The 24,407-nt window shown below is 38.6% G+C and overlaps 2 pseudogenes; one reads left to right on the forward strand and one right to left on the reverse strand.

Moving 5' to 3' along the window:
- Window positions 1–13,871: 13,871 nt before the first annotated feature.
- LOC137942942 (uncharacterized) lies at window positions 13,872–16,814 on the forward strand (annotated as a pseudogene).
- A 54-nt stretch (window positions 16,815–16,868) lies between these two features.
- Window positions 16,869–16,987, reverse strand: LOC137943324 (5S ribosomal RNA; annotated as a pseudogene).
- Window positions 16,988–24,407: the final 7,420 nt, after the last annotated feature.

Here is a 24,407-nt window from a genome sequence, read left to right on the forward strand (position 1 = left end):
CACAAAGTACAGTAATCGAAGCAATGAAGAAATATGTAAGCATCCAACCACTTTAAGCGCCAACTCGTCGAAAGAATCTCTGCGGAATTTGTCTTACAAAATTTCTGGCAAACGGGAAGAAGCGAAACAGAGATTGGAATTTCCCAAGGGAATGGGACTGGTGTGCGAAGGAGCATCAGACAGAAAAATTGAGGCGCAACCCACAGTTGATCACTCGCATAATCTGTGGCTCGTCTGTGAGATGGAATCTCAGGGAAGCAACAACGCTTATCTTCCAATTTCTTACATGAATCCATTTCAGCAGTCTCAGACGGGTCTTGGTCTTCCTTCCAATCAATTGTTTTGGGGTAAGACTCAGATCTCCTCCAGCATAGATCTCAGATTCAAATTTTATCGAACGGTAACATGAATGGGTTCGGGTTCAATGGAAGTGGATGAAAGCAGGGGCTATCCCCAAATTTTTCACACATACGACAGGTTTTACAGAAATTTTTTGAAGTAAAGGTTTTATAGAAGAATTCTATGTTCTGTAAGTAAAGCATATTGGTTCATGCTGTATTTTTTACTCTTCAAGTATTTTGTTTGTTCCGATTCGCTTCTCATTGTTTTCTCTATAAAAGGTGAGTCTGCCATTGGTAACTGTCGTGACTTTCTTGGAAATCTTCTTTCACGTAGCTTGCTAATCAGATGGAACCTGACACTGCACTTTCCTCCAAAAACCCGAGACCCCCTCCTAAGCATTTGTTTCTTCAGAAATCAAGTCCCTGATTCGATTCTTATCAATCCTTCCCTCAATACTGCAGTTTCCTTGCTCCCCTCAAATTATAACTTCGAAATTCATAAATCCGTATCTTAAAGTTTTCTTCTTGGAAGAATATGATCTCAATGGGATTCAACAAGCTCAGAAAAAGAAATATTGAATGCAAGGAAAGCTAACTCCTGGGGTATAGTGCATGGGACGCTCGGGCGAAAGTCCATATATACCTCATGCTTCCAAACCCTGTTGGGCAACTTGTTCCCTATATTGACCTGCTCAACCAAGAGATCGAGCATTTTGTTGTCTTTTTTGAAGATCCACATGTTATAATATCGAGCAATTTGTGGTCTTCTTACAACCATTTATAATCTAAATCCGAGATGGTCCTCATCAAACCACAAAAAATAAAATACCATGTGGTGGAATTTTATAACACCTGAATCGCCTCTCCACATGGCAAAGTCATTCTATAGCACTTCAACAATGTTCAACAATATTCTAAAACATTTCAAAATTAACCAAACTATTTCCATTGTAGATACACTAAACACTGCAAAAACACACATATCAAGTCCAAATTCACCGAACATCCCTGGTAGAGCCCCGTATGATTTCGCAGTCACTACAAACTGTACCTCGTCAGTGATGGGGGTCGGGTTTCGTCGGCAAATGGACGCCTGTGTAGGTTACTCATCATTGTTTGAATTGGACTCAACACCCCAAGCCCTAAACCCTATTAACCCTAAACCTTAATTCTTGAACCAGAACCTAAACCCTAAACCCTAAACCCTAACCTTAAAACCCCTAAAAGCCCTAAAACCCAAAAACTGAAAAACTGAGAACCCTAAAAAAATAAAAAATAAAAACTAAACCCTAAAATACCAAGCACCAAACCCTAAATACACTAAGCCCTACCCCTAATCCCGAAATTAAACCATATGAAGACAAAATTGAATCATAAACCCCAACCCTAAATCCCACAATTAAGTAACAATTAATACACATTACGCACAAAAATTAAATTAAATCAAATATAACACTAAAATAATAAAAAAGTCAGGGTTTAAGCATACCTTCTTAAATTTGGGGAAAATTGTAGTCGAAGGGTGAAATCGAAGTCAAATCGAAGTAGAATTGAAGAAATCGACGCCAAAATGTCAAAAATCAAAGAAAATCGAAATTGAAATGGGGGAAATCAAACGAAATCAGGAGGTATTATGGGCGAAGAGAGAATAGCTATAGGGACAAGGGAGTGGGAGGCCGAGAAAACAATCGCAACGAGAGGGAGAAGGGAGAAGGGAGACAAAGGACGAAAGGAGGAAAAAATTTTTGGAGGAAGATGAGACGAGAGAAGAATTAGACCGAGAGACGGAAGAGTGCAGAAGAGAGACTGAAAAGAAAAAATTCGACGAGGGTTTGAGGCATCCCGCCCGCTTCATCTAGATGATTCACAATATACTACAGAATCTGGATTCCTGAAATTAAACTGTAGAGATGAATTTTGGGTTCTATTGATTAATCAATATGAATCATGCACTGGTGCTCCACTAACGATGTCAGGAGATGAACCGAGTAATGCGGCTGAAGTTCATCTCCTGCGTGAGTTGCCTAACCCCTCCTATTAGAACTGAAGTCAATTACTTTGTGTGTTATTTTCCTATAGTGAGCACAAAGGTGATCTGAAATCTGTCAGCATTAGCTTCAATAACTAAAATTGAAACTGAGCTGATGGGTTAGTTCATTGGAGAAAGAGATTAGAAACTGATTCTTATTACATTAACTGAAATTTCAAAAGTGTTTTAGCTTGCCTATCTTACTCAAAAATTTTTCTTTCTACCACATTTATCAAAATGCAAAATTTTATTGATCGCAGCCGTTTGTGTTACCCTCTCCATCCTACCAATCCCTTCCTGGCTTCCTTCTTCCCTCGTGTTCTGTCGGTCTTTTCCACATTCTTTCCATAAAATAAAATAAAAAATTCAAATCTTAAGAAAAAATCGAGATATAAAAAATTAAAAAGGAGCGCTATGTCATTGGATTAAAGAAATAAAACATTCTTCGACCGTGTCAAAACTTAACCGCACTACATTAATAATGGAAAACAAAAAAAAATCATAGTTTTTCCCTCTTCACTTCTACGCGAACATTTTGAACCGTTAAAAAAGAAGACAAACTATATATACAAATACATTTTGCTACCCCTACCAATGAGGGCACGGAACACCGGTGCACACAACACCGGTCTCTACTCTATTCCCTCGTGCCGCTCTCGACTGCTAACAGCCAGGCGTCTCGTCCGTCTGGGACTCTACTCACATCCTCGCACCGCCGACCCCTTCCTTGGGTGCCATTGTCGCCGGTGTGCGTCCGACGAGCGCAGCACGTCGGTGTACACAGGCTTCCATTACAACATCTCTCTCTCTCTCTCTCTCTCTCGGTGCTCTGTAACTGCTCCTCTCGGCTGCACTTTGACGCATTGTCTAGTGTTCATTGCCACCCACCGAAGCAACGTCTCTCGAACGAGAATCAGTTATGCGCAACGACAGTCTCCAGGAAACTGGAAGTGAAGAACAAGACCAACCGGGAGTCGGGAAGAAAATGCGCACAAAACATTGATGGTTCGAAGCCAGAGCACACAACGAGCCCCGTCGTTTGACTCCCATCGTCGACGATCCCCTCTGCAGACCCGAACGACGGCTGATGGCTGGTTGTAATCCTTTTCTTCCCATGGGCGCAACTGATCCCACTAACATGATGTCACCTCCAACACACTTAGCAACCTACTCTGGTGCACCAGTGCAGTCATCCTGTCTGGTCGGGGACGCTATTCGGAAGCATCACTACCTCTCTTGGACGCCGTCTTGCTGGGGAGCACCAGCATGATTGAGATCCTCTAGGCACACAACGTATTGACAGTCGCACGTGCCACCACTGGAAATCGAAGAAACGTGGGGCTCATAAGGCCTCATCGTAAGTCTACATCCTCCTCTACTAAAAAATGACACATAATTTTTATTTTAATTTACGGTATAATAAAAATATAGACAACGTTTTACAAAAAAATTAATGGAATTGTAATCAAGACGAAAGATTCCAAATGTAAACCAGAAATTCTAAGGCAATATAATATTCATAAAAATAAATTTGAAACCCAAGATGCATACCTTCAATCATGGTAGACAAAATTCCAGGAATTTTGGAGAGTAACCTGATGATGGAGAAAACTCAGGCTTATTTCTAGACCAAATCCCATTTAACGTATAATCCAAACTCAGGCTCAATATCCTTACATCTATGGGAAACTACCTAGTAATGGGTTTGTTGGAAGATGGGCTCAAGTCCACGAGCTCAAGACAAGAAGCCCACACGTCAAAGGAGTGGCATATGTGTAAAATATGGTACTTTCCATAAATATGGCATAGAAGTGTATATATGTGTTCCTTTTATGTATTTTATTTTATCAAGTTGTAGCCCTAAGGGCATTGTAAAACTGTAAATAAAGGCATTGGCTAAGAGGTAGAGCATTGAAGCACTCTCCTCTCTTTCCACAAATTCGTCTAGCCCTCATTTTTGTTTTTTACGCAACCCTCTTCTGCCTTAATCCAAACTCTCTCCTTCCTCGTTAATCTTCTTATCTTCTCCTTCTCTCTTCTTCTTCTTCTTCTTTCTTGTTGATCAAAAGTTCCTTTCATGAGATCCTAAATTCTACATGGTATCAGAACAAGGAGTTTAGGATCTCTCTTCATGGAGTTATTATGAAATTTGTTCAAGAAGTTGTAAAAGGAGTTCAATCATGAAGAGATAAGTTCATGCTCTTCTTCTTTACATTTTTTTTTTGTTTCCTATTCTTATTTACACACTCCTTTTTACTGTTTTTCTATACTTTTTGAATTTGAGTCACATCAAATCAAGATAAATCTTTATATGTTGTAAAGATTTATTTCTATAACTAAATTGATGTTATAATTTTGACTCCTTGTAAATAAATTACAAGAATGATCAAGATCATTTGCTATTTGCATCTTATTAAGATTGATGGGTGAAATTCAATTACCTTTATGTAATTTGGATCCATCTCATTTGAGGTAGAATTCCAGCACATGTTGTTGTATCTTCTCCTACTTAAGGTTGCTCATGGGTTTGTGTTATGTTGTTGGATGCCCATTATATGTTTGATGAAATTTCAGCAATAATTTAACTTTTGTAGTTCCTTTTTTTTTAACTTCAACAATTGAATTTTTTTTACGTTGACGTTTCCCATGAGCTGAAGAAAAATCTCTTCCAAGTGTCTTGGTTTGTCGTTAAATCATCTCTAAATTTTTTGTCTATTGTTCGTTTGTGTTGGAGTTTGAATTAAAGCCGAATCGGTTGCATCTACTTTCTTCTCTTTGTTCTTATGAATACAAGAGAAGTTGAGTGATGGCTGGATGTTATTATCACTTTCTAAAGGTACAAATTTTTTGATAATTTGGTGGTTGCCCTCGTGAAAGAAATTGGTTCTTGTTCTCTTTGTTGGTGACTGATTTGGTCTACGGGTTCTTCAAATTACATTGAGTCGTTGTTCTTTGAAGAATGCTTTTTCCCTTGACCTCCATATTTTACTTACCTCATCATGGAAATTGGATACAATAGTAATAAGAGTGATATACTCCGTATTACTACAATTCCACTTAGAGGTCTTTCCAATTACATGAGCTGGTCACAATCGGTTCGGAGGGTTCTTGTTACTCGTGACCTCTTGAGCCACGTTGTTAACTTTCCTCCTCCGATTGATGAAGAAGATGCGTCCTACCACAAGTGGGTTAAGGACGATAACATGGTGATAAGTTGGCTCATTAATAGCATGGAAGAGTAGGTGACCAACAATGTGGTCCACTTGGAAACCGCCAAGAACATATGGGACACTTGTGCCAAGCTTTACTCAAGCACTACTTCATTATAAAGAATATATGATGTCTTACAAAACATGCTGCATACGAAACATGGAGATAATATTCATGAATTTTTGGTACGGTTTTGAGGTCTTCTTCAAGAATGAAAACTAGCTCAGCCATATTCCACTGATATTGTCGTTCAAGAACGACAAAGAGAAGCTTTGGCAGCAGCCATTTGCTTATCGAATATTAAATCATACCTTGAGGTGGCCAAAACTCAGCTTCTAAGTTCTTCTGCTCTTCCATCCTTCGATGATATTAGTGCTACATTACTTCAGATACCGGATCCATCCCTTCCTTCTCCTATTGATGCTCCATCGGCGATGCTCTCTGGCAATCGGGGAACATCTTCCTCATCCTGAGGATGGGGCAGAAATATGAGAGGGGGTCGAACTATGAGAGGGGCTGAAAATAGAGGTGCTAGAATGGGTCAGAATTCTTTCCGTACTAAGCCTCAACTTTGCACTTATTGTGGCCGTCAAAACCACCTAGTGGCATCATGCTGGAAACTTCATGGCAAGCCTAATTGGACCACAACTAACCCAGTCTCGGTTAACATTGAGAAAAATGAAGATAAGGTTGAATCATCATCTGGAAATGTGACTCTTACGGCTGAGGACTATGCTACATTTCAGAAAATGAAGTCCTTCATGGAATCATCTATTCCCTCATCATCTACTGCTGCCACTACTATTGCCTCAAGTATGCTTTCTTCCTCTTCTTCCTCTTCCTCTTGTATCATCAACACCGAGGCCTCCGAACATCTATCGGGTAACAAACACTTGTTTGCAGTCCTTATCTCTTTGTTATCCTCATAAATTTCTTACTATTGCTGATGGTACCCAAACCAAGGCCCTTGGCAAAGGTTTCTCCTCTCTTACTTCATCTACTCCCCTTCAAGATGTTTTGTTTGTTCCTCAATTTCCTTTAAATTTTCTCCCGGTTAGTCAATTGACCAAACAATTAAATTGCTCTATCACCTTCTCACCGTCTTCTTGTGTCTTTCAGGATCTGACTACGAAGTGGGTGATTGGTGGCGGCCATGAAAAGGGGGGTTTGTACTACTTCACTCTTCCACCATTATTTGCATTATCGTCCACTACATCTGAGGCCCAACTTTGGCACAATCGATTGGGTCATCCATCTACCCCTTCACTTCGTTCTTTGGTTCCATCTTTAAAAGGACTTTCTAATTTTAGTTGTGAGGTTTGTCAATTAAGTGAACATGTCAGGAGTACATATTCTCCTCGTCTTACAACTACAAGTACTGCTCCATTTGAGCTAATATATTCTGATGTATGGGGCCCTTTATGTGTCTCAAATATTACCCAAGTTAAATATTTTGTCATTTTTGTTGATGATTTTACTCGAGTGACTTGGTTATATCTATTTAAAGAGCATTCAGAAATTTTTCCTTTGTTTAAAATTTTTCATGCTATGGTCTTAACACAATTTGGGAAGAAAATTCAAACCCTTAGATCTGATAATGCTAAGGAATACATGTCTCATGACTTCAAATCATTTTGTGAGAGTAATGGGCTTATTCATCAAACATCATGTGCCTATACTCCTCAACAAAATGGTGTTGCTGAAAGGAAGAATCGTTATCTTCTTGAAGTTGCTCGGGGCCTCCTCTACTCCATGAAGGTACCCTATTTCTATTGGCCTCATGCTATACTTACAACATGCTTTCTCATTAATAGGTTACCTTCATCAGTCCTTCATCATAAAACTTCTTACTCTGTGTTATTTAATGGTGAAGATCCTTTTTCTCTTCCTTTGAAAGTGTTTGGATGTACGTGTTTTGTTCATGTTGCATCCCCACATAAAAATAAACTTGATCCTCGGTCTATGAGGTGCATTTTTTTGGGGTAGTCTCGCACCCAGAAAGGTTATGTCTGTTACAATCCTACCCTTAGGAGGATGTTTATCTCTAGGGTTGTGACTTTCTTTGAGGACACCCCCTTCTACTCCTCCCATGATGCTCCTCTAGGATGGACTTGTCCTTCTACTACTCCTTGTCCGCTTATGCCATTCAATCTTAAAGTGGATCCATCCTCTGATGCATCGGCCGTACCTTCACCTATGGAGTTGTCGGATCCACCTGAGGTAAGTCCTTCTCCTCCTATGTATGGGCCTGAATTTGATACTCGGCATATTGCTTTAAGAAAAAAACGTCGCTCCTGTACTACTTCACATCCTATCTCAAATTTTATGTCTCACCCTCACTTGTCTTTCGAGTGTTTTCAGTTTCTTGCGTCCCTTTCTTCTACTTCCGTTCCGCAGTCGTATCAGGAGGCCCTGAGACATCCAGTATGGAAGGCAGCTATGGATGAAGAAATGCACGCCTTATACGAAAACCAAACCTGGTACTTAACATCACTCCCGAAAGGTAAAAGACAGGTTGGTTGTCGATGGGTTTTTTTGGTGAAACATAATCCGGATGAATCGGTTGCTTGTATTAAAGCTCGATTGGTGGCTAAGGGCTTTACGCAGTACTATGGGATAGATTATGAGGAGACCTTCTCTCATGTTGCAAAATTGAATTCCGTACGCATCATCTTATCTATTGCTGCTAACTCCTCATAGCCTGTCTATCAGTTGGATGTTAAAATGCTTTTTTAAATGGTGATATCAGTGAGGAAATTTATATGGTTCAACCACCTGGTTATGTGGTTGAGGGGGAGTCAGTATGCCAGTTAAAAAAATCTTTATATGGGCTTAAGTAGTCCCCTCGGGCTTGGTTTGATAAATTTAGTCAAACACTCCTTCGGTTTGGTTTTCATCGGTGCTCAGTTGATCATTCTGTATATTATAAAGATACGGTCAAAGGAAAAATATTATTGGCCGTATATGTGGATGATATTATCTTAACCGATGACAATGCTTTGAGCATAAAAGAGGTGAAGCATATGATATGTCAGGAATTCAAGACTAAAGACCTTGGTAAGCTTAAATATTTTTTGGGTATAGAAGTTCTTCAATCCAAACATGGGATAATATTGTCTCAAAGGAAATATGTCTTGGATCTCCTTGAAGAAACAGGAATGAAGGGTTGTAGACCAGTTGACACACCTATGGATACAAATTTAAAATTATGTGCCACAAATGAAGAAGATATTGATATTGGCAAATATCAAAGACTCAAGGGAAAATTGATTTATCTCACGGTAACTAGGCCAGATATATCATATGATGTAAGTGTGGTGAGTCAATTCATGCACAAACCACAAATTACCCATTGACAGGCTTTAGAGAGAATATTATGTTATCTAAAAGGAGCTCTAGGAAGAGGATTGTTGTATAAAAAACATGGGCACTTCAACATAGAAGGCTTCTCAGATGCAGATTGGGCCGGATCCCTTGATGATAGAAAATCAACATCAGGATATTGTACTTTGGTTGGGGGAAACTTGGTTACATGGAAAAGTAAGAAGCAAAATGTGGTTGCAAGATCTAGTGCCGAAGCAGAATTCAAAGCTATGGCCCATACCGTTAGTGAACTTTTATGGGTCAGGATTCTTCTTACCGAACTAGATTTTTATAAAAAGGGGTCCTTGAATCTGCATTTTGATAATCAAGCAGCCATTCATATCACTTCAAATCCAGTTTTTCATGAAATAACTAAACATATTGAGGTGGATTGTCATTTTAAACGGGAGAGGTTTCAAGCAGGAATAATCTCTCTCAAACATGTGTCATCTCAAGAGCAAGTAGCTAATATTCTCACTAAACCCATTACATCTAAAATCCTATCATTTATATGTGGCAAGCTGGGTATTTATGATGTTTTTTCTCCTCCAGCTTGATGAAGAGTGTTGGAAGATGGGCTCAAGCCCACGAGCTCAAGACAAGATGCCCACACGTCAAAGGAGTGGCATATGTGTAAAATATGGTACTTTCCATAAAGATGGCATAGAAGTGTAAATATGTGTTCCTTTTATGTCTTTTTTTTATCAAGTTGTAGCCCTAAGGGCATTGTAAAACTATAAATAAAGGCATTGGCTAAGAGGTAGGGCATTGAAGCACTCTCCTCTCTTTCCACAAATTCGTCCAGCCCTCATTTTTCTTTTTGATGCAACCCTCTTCTCCCTTAATCCAAACTCTCTCTTTCCTTGTTCTTCTTCTTCTCTTCTCCTTCTCTCTTCTTCTTTTTCTTCTTTCTTGTTGATCTAAAGTTCCGTTCATGATATCCTAAATTTTATAGGGTTATACCTAAAAAAGGGAAACAACTATCAAAGGGGTCATGGGCCATTCTGAAAGGAGGGAGTGGAGGAAGAGTCATGAGATGCTTGGTAATGGGATTATAGAGATAGTAACTGAGTTTGAGATTAGTATGGATTTTCTTGCACTAGAAGATGACGTCATTGCATGAACCCATATTCTTGATGTTGTAATGTGAAGGGAAGACGAGGGACTCATGGAGTGTGAGTGCCCCTTTGTCATCAAAGCGCCAAAACATACATTCACGTATGAAGCCATAGTCGTTGTATTTGAGATAGGCAAAACCGAATTCAATTGATTTGGCAGTGAAAGAAACTAACTTTCTTGATCATATTTTGTCATTTATTTAAAATAGCCTCAAACTTGAGTTGTCATTTTTTGGGCTGACGGGAAAGAATTTCAAGTGAGATGTCTTTGTGGAGGACTGTGGAGCCTGGTCCTCTGCACATGACTCTGTTGCTGAAACAAAGACGGTTTGCGAATAGAGTCCCTCGTTAGGAAGACTTTGTCTCTATTGCCAAAACAGGGACGTTGCGTGTTGAGAGTCTTGTATTTCATTGTTTGTTCACTATTGAGAATAATCATAATTTGTTGCATTTGTTTGTGATGTCTCATTTGCTTAGATAAAGAGGGGGCGAGGGCACATAGAACACATTTTGAAAAGATTTTTAGCAGGGCAAAGGTAGGTCTATTACGCACTTTGGGCGGTCGATCGGGAATGGCAGGTCACCTCATTGTTGGCAAACCGCGTGTGCTCTTTCTTGAATTGCGTGGCGACTTGAGAGTGGGGGTGGAAGCCGAAAAATGGCAAAAAAGATTTGACTGGCACTCTGTTGGATCGACAACGTTGCCATCATCACAGTCAGAGCTGTTGTACAATGCCACTGCCGTCGCTGTTGCCGGTGCTGTAGGGCGGGACTTCGAATCTGTTTTTGAAACAGAAACAGAGTGCGAAATAGAGTCTCTTGGCAGAAAGAGAGACTCGAGAAGAACGACGACGTTGTCATCACCATTTCCAGAGTTATTGTTTGTTGCCATTGTCGTCGCGGTTACCCGTGCTACTATTCGACACTTTTGTGGGAAGAACAGAGTCTGGGACTTACCGGAACATAGAGGTTTACGGCGCTCCCTCAGGATTTCGTATCGGTACCTATGTGTCCACCAGCAAGATGAAGCATGGAGAAGTTTCAGTCTTGTCGAAACTCGTTGAGACGAAATAGAGAGAAGACTCTCTTGGGTTGTATTTCTGGTGTGAGAAATAGACTATATTGTGATTCTTCAACTGATCAATAAAATTCTCTACAGCTCCTGTGGACGTAGGCAATTTTCCGAACCACGTAAAATATTGTATCGTGCATGATTACTTGTTGCTTGTCTTGTTGTCATCGACGATTTTTCCGTAACAATTGGTATCAGAGCTGAAAGATTATAAGAAGATTGTGTACAAGGACAAGTCCAGTACAGTTGCTGAAGTAGCTCCTATGGAGTGAGACTTTATTAGACTGGATGACCTACCAGAGGCCATAGTGCAGTGCAGAGATACGAGTGACAGGGAGAGTGGGTCCAGTGCACCACCTCCTATTATTCCACAGTCAGATCTAGAGACGTCCACTCCTACAGCTGTAGTTCGCATGTCAGTAAGGACTATTCATCCTCCACAGTGTTTCTCACCTACTTTGATTTATATTTTGTTGATAGATGGTAGAGAACCGCAAAGTTACAAAGAAACCTCTCAAGATGACTATTCTAGCAAATGAGAGCTAGCCATGAAGGATGAAATGGATACCCTATTAGGGAATCAGACATGGGAGTTGACAAAACTTCCACAAGGGAAGAACCCTATTAATATGTTGACAAAGGGTGTTATTCTTGAGAAACTGAAGTTGTGCGCAGCTTCAGTGGGTCTTCTAGTATGAAGACAGGGGTAGTGAGTTGCAGAGATGGAGGATATCATGTTTGAGGAAGAGGGCGATGCAGTTGGTGTACCAGTCTCCAAGTGGGAGAATTGTTGAGGACTGTGAAGTCTGGTCCACTGCATACGACTCTGTTGCCGAAACAGAGACGGTGTGCGAACAGAGTCCCTCAGCATGAAGACTTCGTCTATGTTGCCGAAACAGAGACGTTGCACGTAGAGAGTCTCTCAAGAGGAAACTGCGACTCTGTTTGTGAAAAAAAAAGGCTCAAGTTTTCGAACAGGGTCAGGGCAAAAAATAGAGAGCGACAGAGGAGCTCTCGAAAAAATAGTAGGGGTTTTTTGAGAGACCTTCAGGCGATGCCGTGGTTAGGAGAAAGAGTGCTCAGAGGCTCGACGCCCAAGGCTATAGTACGACGTCGCTGTCGTCGCCGTTGCCGGTGCTGTACGGCGGGACTTCGACTCTATTTCTGAAACAAAAATAGTCTCTCGGAAGAAAGAGAGACTCGAGAAGAACGACGATGTTGTAGTCATTGTAGCAGGAGTAATTGTTCATTGCCATTGCCATCGCCGGTACCGGTGCAGCTGTTCGACAATGCTGTCAGAAAAACAGAGTCTGGGACATACCGGAACAAAGAGGTTTATGGAACTCCTTCGGGATTTCATATCAGTGCCTGTGTGTGTGCCAAGAAGACGAAGTGGGGAGAAGTTTCGGTCTCGCCGAAAGTCGTTGAGACGAAATAGAGAGAAGACTCTCTCGGATTGTATTTCTAGTGTGAGAAACAGACTGCATTGTGATTCTTCAACTTCTCTATAAAATCTTCTACATCTCCCATGGATGTAGGCCATTTACAGAACCACGTAAAATATTGTGTTGTGCATGATTACTTGTTACTTGTCTTGTTGTCATCGACGATATTTCCCTACCAGTTTTCGGGCAAGCTGACCTCCATTAAAACAATATAAGAGTAGTAGGTTGATCCCCAAGAAGAAAGAATAGAGCAAGATCTGACAACAAAGATGGAAAACGTGGACTAAAGGAGGATGGTATGATCCGGCAATTCTACAAGGCAGAAGAGAGCAAGTCCTACCTCAGTTATATATAAACCAAAGAGGCTACCTGTTCTAGTCTGATTTGGAATCCTTGTTTCCCTAGAGTTTCCTTTTACGTAATACTTGCTAAACATGGAGCTCTACTTTCCTTCCTTGATATTTCGCTTGCTGGAGATTTCATAGTTGATAGTTTCTAAGTCATGATGTAGTACTAGCGCTAGTATTTTGAATTTTTGTCATCTATTGATAAGCCTTGTTGTGCTAAGGAGAAAAAGTTAAAGAATCGATTGAAAAAAGTTTAGAATTATGCAATTGAAACATAAATCTCAATAACTAAAATTATATTTTAATCTTCAACATTCAAAAGAAGAAATTCATTAAATATTACTTTGAATTGTTGTAGCTTTAAAATTTGTATGTAATTATTAGATAGATTAATTAAATATTACTTTATAGGTGGGGTACCATTGCACAAAAGTAAAATTTTCTCACAAAAATTATAGAAATTGAATTGATCAAAATTTGAAATTTTAGTGGTTTTAAGAAATTCTCACTCAATATGCCCTACATGATGGTTGTTGTTGTCTAATCTAATTACACCCAATTAGCAACTCATGTAATAAGAAAGATTTTGTGGAAAATTATTATTATTTTTATTATATATCAAGGAATTGTACTCGAATATTGGATTTCAAATTTTTATTTACCTGAATAATGACTTTTTAAACTTATTTCCCAAATTATCTGATTTCAACCTTTGGAATCCTCATGTGATTCATCAACTTCCCACGTTATTAAAACTTGTCCATATAGCACCATGCCAGCCCATCCTTTAAAGCCTAAACTTCTTCCTTTCCCCATTAAAACCCAAAATTCCTCCTTTCCCCATTAAAACCAAATTTTGCACAAATAGGACACATTTTATAGAAATTTTGTGAAGTAAAGGTGTTATAGAAGAATTCTAAGTTCAGTAAGTAAAGCATATTAGTTCATGCTGTATTTTTTACTCTTCAAGTATTTTTTTTGTTCCAATTCGCTTCTCATTGTTTTCTCTGGAAAAGGTGAGTCTGCAAATGATAACTGTCGTGACTTTCTTGGAAATATTCTTTTACGTAGCTTGCTAATCAGATGGAACCCGACACTGTTCTTTCCTCCAAAAACCTGAGACCCCCTCCTAAGCATTTGTTTCTTCAGAAATCAAGTCCCTGATTCGATTCTTAACAATCCTTCCCTCGATACTGCAGTTTCCATGCTCCCCTCAAATTATAACTTCGAAATTCATAAATCAATATGGTGAATTGTATCTTCCAGCACCAAAAGGGTCGCCCTTCAATTCGTTGATGGTCTCCTCATGTACTCACTTGTTCTTTCTGACATTTTTGAAACCTTTGATTTTGTTGATGAGTGCATTATTCTAGTTGGCGTCACATATGGGGTATGCTGCTGTGTGGATGATTTTTCTGGATCTTTTGATCCATTACGGGCATAGCTATTTAGTCCCAATAGATTACACCAAAATCCCTGCTTTATATGTTTTCATTGAAATAAAAATTGAGGTAGACCATATCATTAATACAATTAAAGCCTTTTTTTGTGACAAAAAGATTGTAGTGGCATGCACCATCCAATTCTCAGCAGTTGTGAGAGCCGTTAAATCTGTTTTAGCTGACTCTAGTATTGATATCATTGTTCCACAGTCTAAACCTTTGTCTTCAGCGGAAGTGCATCTACTACATGTCCTAATAGTGTTGCAAGTTGATGTTGTTGTATTTGTTGCAGATGGTAGATTCCATCTAGAGGCATTTATGATACCCCCATATTAGGGCATTTCGATATGATCCAGATCTCAAAGTTTTCTTCTTGGAAGAATATGATCTCAATGGGATGAAAGAAGCTCAGAAAAAATAAATATTGAATGCAAGGAAAGCCAAGTCCTGGGGTATTGTGGTTGGGACGTTCGGGCGACAATCCATATATACCTCATGCTTCCAAACCCTGTTGGGCAACCTATTCCCTATATTCACCTGTTCGACCAAGAGATCGAGCATTTTGTTGTTTTCTTCGAAGATCCAAATGTTATAATATCGAGCAATTTGTGGTCTTCTTACAACCATTTATAATCTAAATCCGAGATGGTCCTCATCAAACCACAAAAAATAAAATACCATGTGGAGGATATTTAAACACCTGAATCTCCTCTCCACATGGCAAAATCATTCTACATCACTTCAAAAATTTTCAACAACATTCTAAAACATTTCAAGATTAACCAAACTATTTCCATTGTAGATAAACTAAACAGTGCAAAAAGACACATTTCAAGCCCAAATTCACCGAACATCCCTGGTAGAGCCCCATATAATTTCACAGTCATTACAAATTGTACCTCTCAGTGATGGGGGGTTGGGTTTCGTTGGCTTATGGACGCCTGTGTAGGTGACTCAGCATTGTTTGAACTGGACTCAAGACCCCAAACTCTAAACCCTAATTCTAGAACCAGAACCTAAACCCTAAAACCTAACCTTAAAAACCCTAAAAGCCCTAAAACCCAAAAACTGAGAACCCTAAAAAAATTTAAAAAAACTTAAACCCTAAAAATACAATAAACCCTAACCCTAATCCCGAAATTAAACCCTACGAAGACAAAATTGAACCATAAACCCCAATCCTAAATCCCACAATTAAGCAACAATTAATACACATTACGCACAAAATTTAAAATTAAATCAAATACAACACTAAAATAATAAACAAAGTCAGGGTATAGGCATACCTTCTTAAATTTGGGGAAAACCGTAGTCAAAGGGTGAAATCAAAACCGAATTGAAGTAGAATTGAAGAAATTGACGCTGAAATGTCAAAAATTAAAGAAAATCAAAATTGAAATGGGGGAAATCAAATGAAATCGGGAGATATTTTGGGCGAAGAGAGAATAGCTACAGGGAGAAGGGAGTGGGAGGCCAAGAGGACGTTCACAACGAGAGGGAGAAGGGAGAAGGGAGAAGGAGGACGAGAGGGAGGAAAAACATTTCAGAGGAAGAAGAGACGAGAGAAGAATTAGACCGAGAGAGGGAAGAGTGCAGAAGAGAGACTGAAAAGAAAAAATTCGACGAGGGTTCGAGGCATCTTGCCCGCTTCATCCAAATGATTCTCAATATACTGTGGAATCTGAATTCTCGAAATTAAACTCTAGAGATGATTTTTGGGTTCTTTTGATTCATCAACAAGAATCATGTGCTGGTGCTCCACTAACGATGTCAGGTGATGAACTGAGTAATGTGGCTGAAGTTCATCATCTACGTGAGTTGACTAACCTCTCCTATTAGAACTGAAGTCAATTACTTTGTGTGTTGTTTTCCTAGAGTGAGCACAAAGGTGATCTGAAATTACTCAGCATTAACATCATATATGCTGAAAATTCAATCTTCTTCATGTTTGAAAACTATTTTATGAGTTGATGGGTTAGTTCATTGGAAAAAGAGAATAGAAACTGATTCTTATTACATTAACTGAAATTGCAAAAAAAATTTAGCTTGCTTATCTTATTCAAATTTTTTTCTTTCTACCACATTTATCAAAATGCCAAATTTTATTGATCGCACCCGTTTGTGTTACCCTCTCCATCCTACCAATCCCTTCCCTGGCTTCCCTCTTCCCCTGTGTTCTGTCGGTCTTTTCCACATTCTTTCCATAAAATAAAATAAAAAGTTTAAATCTTAAGAAAAAATCGAGATATAAAAAATTGAAAAGGAGCGCTATGTGATTGGATTAAATAAATAAAACATTCTTCAGCCGTGTCAAAACTTAAACAAACTACATTAATAATGGAAAACAAAACAAAATCGTAGTTTTTTTCCCTCATCTCTTCTACCCGAACATTTTGAACCGTTAAAAAAAACAAACTATATATAAAAATACGTTTTGTTGCCCCTAACCGCAGCATTACGAGGGAGAAATTAGCAGGTGGCAAAGGAAAAAAGGGTAAAAATGGGTGCAACAAGAGGACTTCTTAGGAGGTCACCCATCCAAGTACTGCAGTCACCAAAACACGTTTAACTTCGGAGTTTTGGTGGGATTCAGTGCATTAGTGTTGGTATGATCGCACCCGTTTGTGTTTCCCTCTCCATCCTACCAATCCCTTCCCTAGCTTCCCCCTCCCCCCGTATTTTTCCGGTCTTTTCCACATTCCCTACATAAAATATAATAAAAAATTAAAATCTTCAGCAAAAATCAGGACATAAAAAATTAAAAGCGTTATGTCGTTGGCTTAAAGAATAAAACATTCATCGTCCGTGTTGAAACTGAACAAAACTACATTAATAACGGAAACCAAAACAAAATAGTACTTTTTTTCTTTTCTCCCCCTCTTCTCTTCTACCCAAACGTTTTGAATCATTAAAAAAGAAAACAAACTATATATACAAATATGTTTTGCCGCCCCTAACCGTAGCATTACGAGGGAGAAATTAGCTAGTGGCAAAGGAAAAATGGGATAAAAACGGGTGCTACACGTGGACTGCCTAGGAGGTCAACCATCCTAGGTCTAGTCTCATCCAAGCGCACTTAACTTCTGAGGTCTGATGAGATCTGGTGCATTGGTGCTAGTATGTTCGCACTCTTTTGTGTTACCCTCTTCATGCTACCAATCCCTTCTCCGGCTTCACTATACCCCCTCGTGTTCTGTCGGTCTTTTCCACATTCCCTACATAAAATAAAATAAAAATTATAATCTTACGCAAAAATCGAGATATAAAAAATAAAAAAGGAGAGCCATTTTGTTGGGTTAAAGAATAAAACATTGATCGTTCGTGTCGAAAGTGTAGCGAACTGCATTAATAAAGAAAAACTAAACAAAATCATACTTTTTTTCTTTTTTTTCGCTCTTCTCTTCTACCCAAAAGTTTCAAACTGTTAAAAAAGAAAATAAACTATATATACAAATGTGTTCTGTCACCCCCTAAACGCAACAATGCGATGGAGAAATTAGCTGGTGGCAGTGGAAAATAGGGCAAAAAGGGGTGCAACACGAAGAATTCTTAGGAAGTCACCCGTCCTAATTATATAACTAGAATGTGTTTAATTAATTAGATAAGTAAGTTATTACTACTTTTTTGATTAAAAAATTGATTATTATTACATTACATAGGTCACTTGGCCGATTAATTAGCATAAATAATCAGGTATTTAATTATTTCTTACTTAATCAGTAATTATATGATTAGAAAATACATAATGTCATTAATTAATTAGTATTAGCTATGATCAAGATAGTTATGTATTACATTAAATGTGTTATTTAATTAATCCCGACCCAACCCTTGCCCCCCACCCAGGCGTGGATGAGGATATAGGTGAGGTGCGTGGATGAGCCACATAGGCAAGGCACGTGTGTAGGTGAGTGGCACGCATGCATTCAAGTTGTAGAGGCTGGCTATCAATTTCTTTGTCTTGTTTAAAATTTAAATTTTAACTTGGATCGATTCAAATGCTCTTGAATTATATTTTATGAGCTTATTTAGGCATTTGAGATAATGCCAAGTTTGAATTTAAATAAAGGGGTAAACTTCATACTTAGGTGGGAAGATCATACTGATCCATGTAAGATGAAGTGATAAGGATTCTTATACCTAGTTTGCATATAAGTAGGCTTTGTAACCACAAGTGTAAACCATCTTCATTTTGTGCAAAGAAGTTTCCCTTATTTTCAAAGCTGTTTTTTTTGTTCTTTTAAGTTATTTCTTCTTCATTTGGGAGGCAAACTAGCCTTCTTTCATCATAGTAAGTTAGGCCATATGTTGGGATTCTAAGAGTGTCCATGAGGAAAGATTGTTTTGCTCGAAGGCCATATGAATATGATACTGCAATTAACTCCAACTAATGTTCTAGTTAAACTCCATGGTGCATTCCCCCTTTCTCCAAGGTATATCTCCATTGTATTTAATTTATTATTAAAATTTTAGTAATTTTTTTGGGTCAATTGTTTAGTCAAACTCTTGTGGTCAACTTTTTTAGTCAATTTTCTGCTCCATTGGTTAGTTACTATTCTGGTTAATTTTTTGTTATCATTCTACTTCTTTTGTCACCTTCTTGGTATAAAACAATGGTCACTTTTGTTAGTCCTCTAGAAATTCTAGAATTTTGAAATAGGTAATGAAATTTCTTGTATGTTTTTTTATCACTTCAGAGCACTGGCTATATTTCCTACATAGAACAAGAGTGCACCCAACAGTCAGAGTGAGTTAAGTTTTTTTATTCACCAAAGTAGTATATTTTGTGAGCTACCATTAAAATTGTGAATACTCTTTCTTTTTTTCATGCACTAAAATAGGGCATGTCTGCCTTCGAAATTGAAAGGAGTCTTTTTTCAAACATATACCATTTTGAAAGGAATATGGAGTTTTATCGTTTGGCTAGAGTGATGCTTTCTTCTCTAATATTTTCTATGTACAATTTGGGCCTCTTTAAAAGGAAAGGGTCACTTAATGGAGAGAAGTGGAAGGAGAAGTTCAAAAGAAGAGGTGTTGAGAAGTAGTGGAGGTAAATTTTTTTTAGAAATAAAGAACATCTAAGTAAGGAGGAGGATAGAGATGAAAATTTCTTTTCTTGTGAAGGTTAGGAACTCCAATTTGAGAGGAGTGTTGAAGAAGAAAATATGGAAGAGTCTAATATGATTTTCATGGTAAAGGAGTCTCATGGTGAAAGAATTAGTATGAAAAAATCTTATTTGAGTCTCATGGGAAAGAATCTTACATAAGAAATATTTTGATTCTATCAACTTTTGTAATAGTGATTTACTTTGTTTCGTATTTGGAGTTTTATTCAAGTTGTAAGTGGAACATGGGTAGGTTTAATTTTATTTTGATTCTGTGAGTTTTCTCTATTATAAATAGAGAAACAATGTACTCATTATACAATCAATTAATTGTTTTCTCTCTTAATATTTTAAGAATCAATTCCTATGCCTAATATTTTTAATGACTCAAAGAAAACATAGTATAAAAATAAGATATCCAATTATAACTTCATAACATGAACTAATTTAACTCATGACATTACCAGAGGATTTCATAAAGAACAACAAATTGAATAACCAAAAATGTGTCAGTACTTTATCAACTAGAGTCTAATACGTTAATCTTATAAAAAAGAAATAGAACATGAGATGAAGAGCTGATATGAAAGAGTCATATATGACCAACCAAGAGAAAATGTGATGACTTTGCTAATGAAAGAGTCATATATGTCAGTGCTATTTAATAAAAGAAATGACCAACAAAGAGCTTAATTATTACCATTTAGAGGAATAATATTGGAGGAATCAAAATTCGGAACATATAAAGTTTGAAGAATAACAAAATAAACAATAATGCATACTAAAACATGCAATGGAACAGTAAATTGAATATTTACCCACGTAAATAAATTCAAACAAATAAATCAACATGTGATTAGGCTTAGATTATAACACATAAACAATTTATATCACTTTATAATGGCATCATAAATTTATCTCTAAAGGAATTTTCTATTGTTGTGGGCGACTAACCAATTGTTTTAAATGTTTCTATCCAATCCAAATTAATCACTTAAATATAACAATTACTACGTGAGGTTAAATTATTAGCTTTCCATGGTTATTCTCAAGTTTGTATGTCATTAACTTTATGTGACTAAACTTAATGTCACTAGACATTTTTCATAATTAAGAATGTTGTGGTTATTACTTAATTATTCAAATGTAAACCAAAATATTACATCAAAATAATTGACTAAAATTTATGCCAATTATTAAATTCTTATATTTAGGTCAATCATAATATGCATAGAAGATTAAGTATGCATAAAAACAAAATAATTTTTTATACAGATAAAAATTAACTAACACATGCATATTAAACATTCATATATGTATTTCCAATTATTTAATCCATATGTACTAAAATGAAAAAGAATGAAAACTAAATTATTCTATTTTTCCTGTTATTTATATATGAATTAAATGTATCCACTGATAACATTGGGCTTGGATGGGCCATGAGCACGTTTGGTGCTCTTGCACGTATAGTGGTCCAGGACAGCCGACGAGCACAATGTCATGCTCCAGGCCTTGGCTGTGCTCCAATGAGAGCACGGAACACCAGTGCACAAAGCAAAGGTCTTTGCTATGTTCGCTCGTGCTGCTCTAGGCTACTCATAGCCAGGCGTCTCGTCTGTTCGGGACTCTACTCACCATCCCCACGCCGCTGTCTCCTTCCTCTGGTGCTATTGTCGCCGGTGTGCGTCCGACGAGTGCAACACGTTGGTGTACACAGGCTTCCATTACAACATCTCTCTCTTTGTGCTTTGTGACTGCTCCTCTTGGCTGCGCTTCGACGCAAATTTTGGTGTTCATTGCCACCCACCGAAGCAACGTTTCTCGATCGAGAATCAATTGTGTGCAATGCCGGTCTCCAGGTGACTGAAAGTGAGGAACGGGACCAACCGAGAGTCGGGAAGAAAATGTGCACAAAACATTGATGGTTCGACGCCAGCGCACACAATGAGCCTCGTCGTTCGACTCCCCTCGTCGACGATCCCCTTTGCAAACCCGAACGACGGTACCTCCAGCGCACTAAGTGCAACCTACTCTGACGCACCAGTGCAGTCATCCTATCTGGCCAGGAACACTGTTCGAAAACATCATTGCCTCTCTTGGACGCTGTCTAGCCAGGGAGCGCCAACGTGATTGAGATCCAATAGGCACACAATGTATTGACAGTCGCACTTGCCACCACTAGCGATCGAAGAAGCGCTGGGCTCATAAGGCCTCATTGTAAGGCTACATCCTCCTCTACTCTAAAACGACACGTAGATTTTTATTTTTTTTAAGGCAAAATAAAAACACAGACAACATTTTACAAAAATAAATAAATAATGAAATTGTAATCAAGATGAGAGATTCCAAATGAAAATCAAAATTTCTAAAGCAATATAAAATTCGTAAAAAGAAAATCGGAAACCCAAGATGCATACCTTCAGTCATGGGTTAAACCTAAAAAAGGGAAACAACTATCAAAGGGTCATGGGCCATTCTGAAAGGAGGGAGTGGAGGAAGAGTCATGAGATACTTGGTAATGTGATTGTAGAGATAGTAACTAAGCTTGAGATTAGTCTGGATTTTCTTGCACTAGAAGATGACCCCATTGCATGAACCCATATTCTTGATGTTCTGATGTGAAGGGAAGATGAGGGAGTCTTGGAGCGTGAATGCTCCTTTGTCGTCCAAGCGACAAAACATATTTCACGTATGAAGCCATAGTCGTAGTATTTGAGATAGACTAAACCGAAGTCAATTGATTTGGCAGTGAAAGAAGCTAACTTTCTTGATCATATTATGTCATTTCTATAAAATAGCTTCACACTTGAGCTGTCATTTCTTGGGTAGACGTGAAAAAATTTCAAGTGAGATGTCTTTGTTGAGGACTATGGAGTCTAGTCCACTGCACACAACTCTGTTGCTGAAACAGAGACGGTGTACAAACAGAGTCCCTCAACCGGAAGACTTTGTCTCTATTGCCAAAACAGGGACATTACGTGTAGAGAGTCTCGTATTTCATTGTTTGTTCACTATTGAGAATAATCATAATTTGTTTTATTTTTTGTGATTTCTCATTTGCTTAGACAAAGAGGGGGCGAGGGCACATAGAATACATTTTGAAAAGATTTTTGGCGGGAACAAGGTAGGTCAGTTACGCACTTTAGGCGGTCGACCGGGAATGGCAAGTCACCTCATTGTTGGCAAACTGCATGTGCTCTTTCATGAATTGCGTGGCGACTTACGAGTTGGGGTGGAAACTGGAAAGTGGCAAAAAAGTATAGAAAAGGCAAGATTTAACAGGCACTCTATTGGCTGGACGCCGATGACGGAGCTGTTGTGCGATGCTGCTGGCATCGTCGTTGCCGGTGCTGTAGGGCGGGACTTCAACTCTATTTCTGAAATAGAAACAGAGTACGAAACATAGTCTCTCGGCATAAAGAGAGACTCGAGAAGAACGACGATGTTGCCTTCGCTGTTGCAGGAGTTACCGTTCGTTGCCATTGCTGTCGCCGTTACCAGTGCTGCTATTCGACGCTGTCGTCAGAAGAACAGAGTCTAGGACTTACTGGAACTGAGAGGTTTATTGAACTCCCTCGGGATTTCGTATCGGTGCCTGTGTGTGCTCCAGGAAGACGAAGCGGGGAGAAGTTTCGGTCTCCCCAAAACTCATTGAGACGAAATAGAGAGAAGACTCTCTCGGGTTGTATTTCTGGTGTGAGAAACATATTGTATTGTGATTCTTCAACTAATCTATAAAATCCTATACAGCTCCAATGGACGTAGGCAATGTTATGAACCACGTAAAATATTGTGTCGTGCATGATTACTTGTTACTTGTCTTGTTGTCATCGACGATTTTTTCCTAAAAACTAGTATAAGAGCTGAAAGATTATAAGATGCAAGAATATGATCTTCAATGAGAAGATTGTATACAAGGACAAGTCCAATATAGTTGCTGAAGTAGCTCCTCAGGAGTCCGACTTTGTCAGATTGGATGACCTACCAGAGGCCACAGTGCAATGTAGAGATGCTAGTGATGGGGAGAGTGGGTCTAGTGCACCCGAAGAGAGTTTAAACACCTTATACTTGGTGTGAGTCCTTCTTTCCCATTACTAGCACTGTGTTTGTAGCTTCTTCCAGCATACCAATTTTCTTGTATGTATCTATCGATATATCAAACACAAGAGGGTTGGATTCTTTACAGTCTTTATAGCTATATAAGATTGAGTTCGCAATAGCATCCACATGTGAATTTCTCAAGTGGGTGGCAATCATTTGCTCTAAGATACCATTTACAGGACCAAACAAACAGGCGTTACATAGATTTATTGCAAGTGTTGAAAAAGAAGTTAATGTTTGCGGGAGATCCATTTGAGACTGGGACCAGCGGAAGAAACTCAAGAGGAGTTTCGGGTCATTTACCTATTTTTGGTGAAGGACACATTGTATCATTTCCGGGTTTAACTTTCTTGGAATGTCTGAGGAGGTCATGAGAAGCTGCCAATTGTTGTGTTGGAGGAGACTGATGATTCTCTCTGCAAATGTTCGTCATTGCGGAGTGCATCCTTAGCGCCTTGTAATGTGGAAAAGCGTAAAGGCTTGAATGAACGTGGACATCTTGAGGTAGTGATGCAGGCAGGGTTAGTCGGGAACAACAAGTGCCCTGAAGGTCTCGTCATTTTCCACAACCTCCAGCAGAGAAAAAATGAGCTCTCAGGTGGAGTAAATTTTCCTAGAGGGATAACATTTCTTCTGGTTTACACCGGCAGCAAGTCCCCCACTTACCCCCTCACTCGACTTATAGCCACTGATGAAACTTAATTATATAGTGCCCTTACACAACCATATAAATCACTATTGATTGGTCCATCGTTTAACTCTGATCTGCTGAAACAATCCAGGAAACTATAAAAAGAATTTTTGATAAGAGTTTTGTGAAAAACAAAGAGG

Source organism: Aristolochia californica, unplaced genomic scaffold (genome assembly GCF_029961685.1).
Source record: "Aristolochia californica isolate CCGP_79_NKW_82.1479 unplaced genomic scaffold, dmAriCali1.0.hap1 SCAF_10, whole genome shotgun sequence".
Taxonomy (NCBI): domain Eukaryota; kingdom Viridiplantae; phylum Streptophyta; class Magnoliopsida; order Piperales; family Aristolochiaceae; genus Aristolochia; species Aristolochia californica.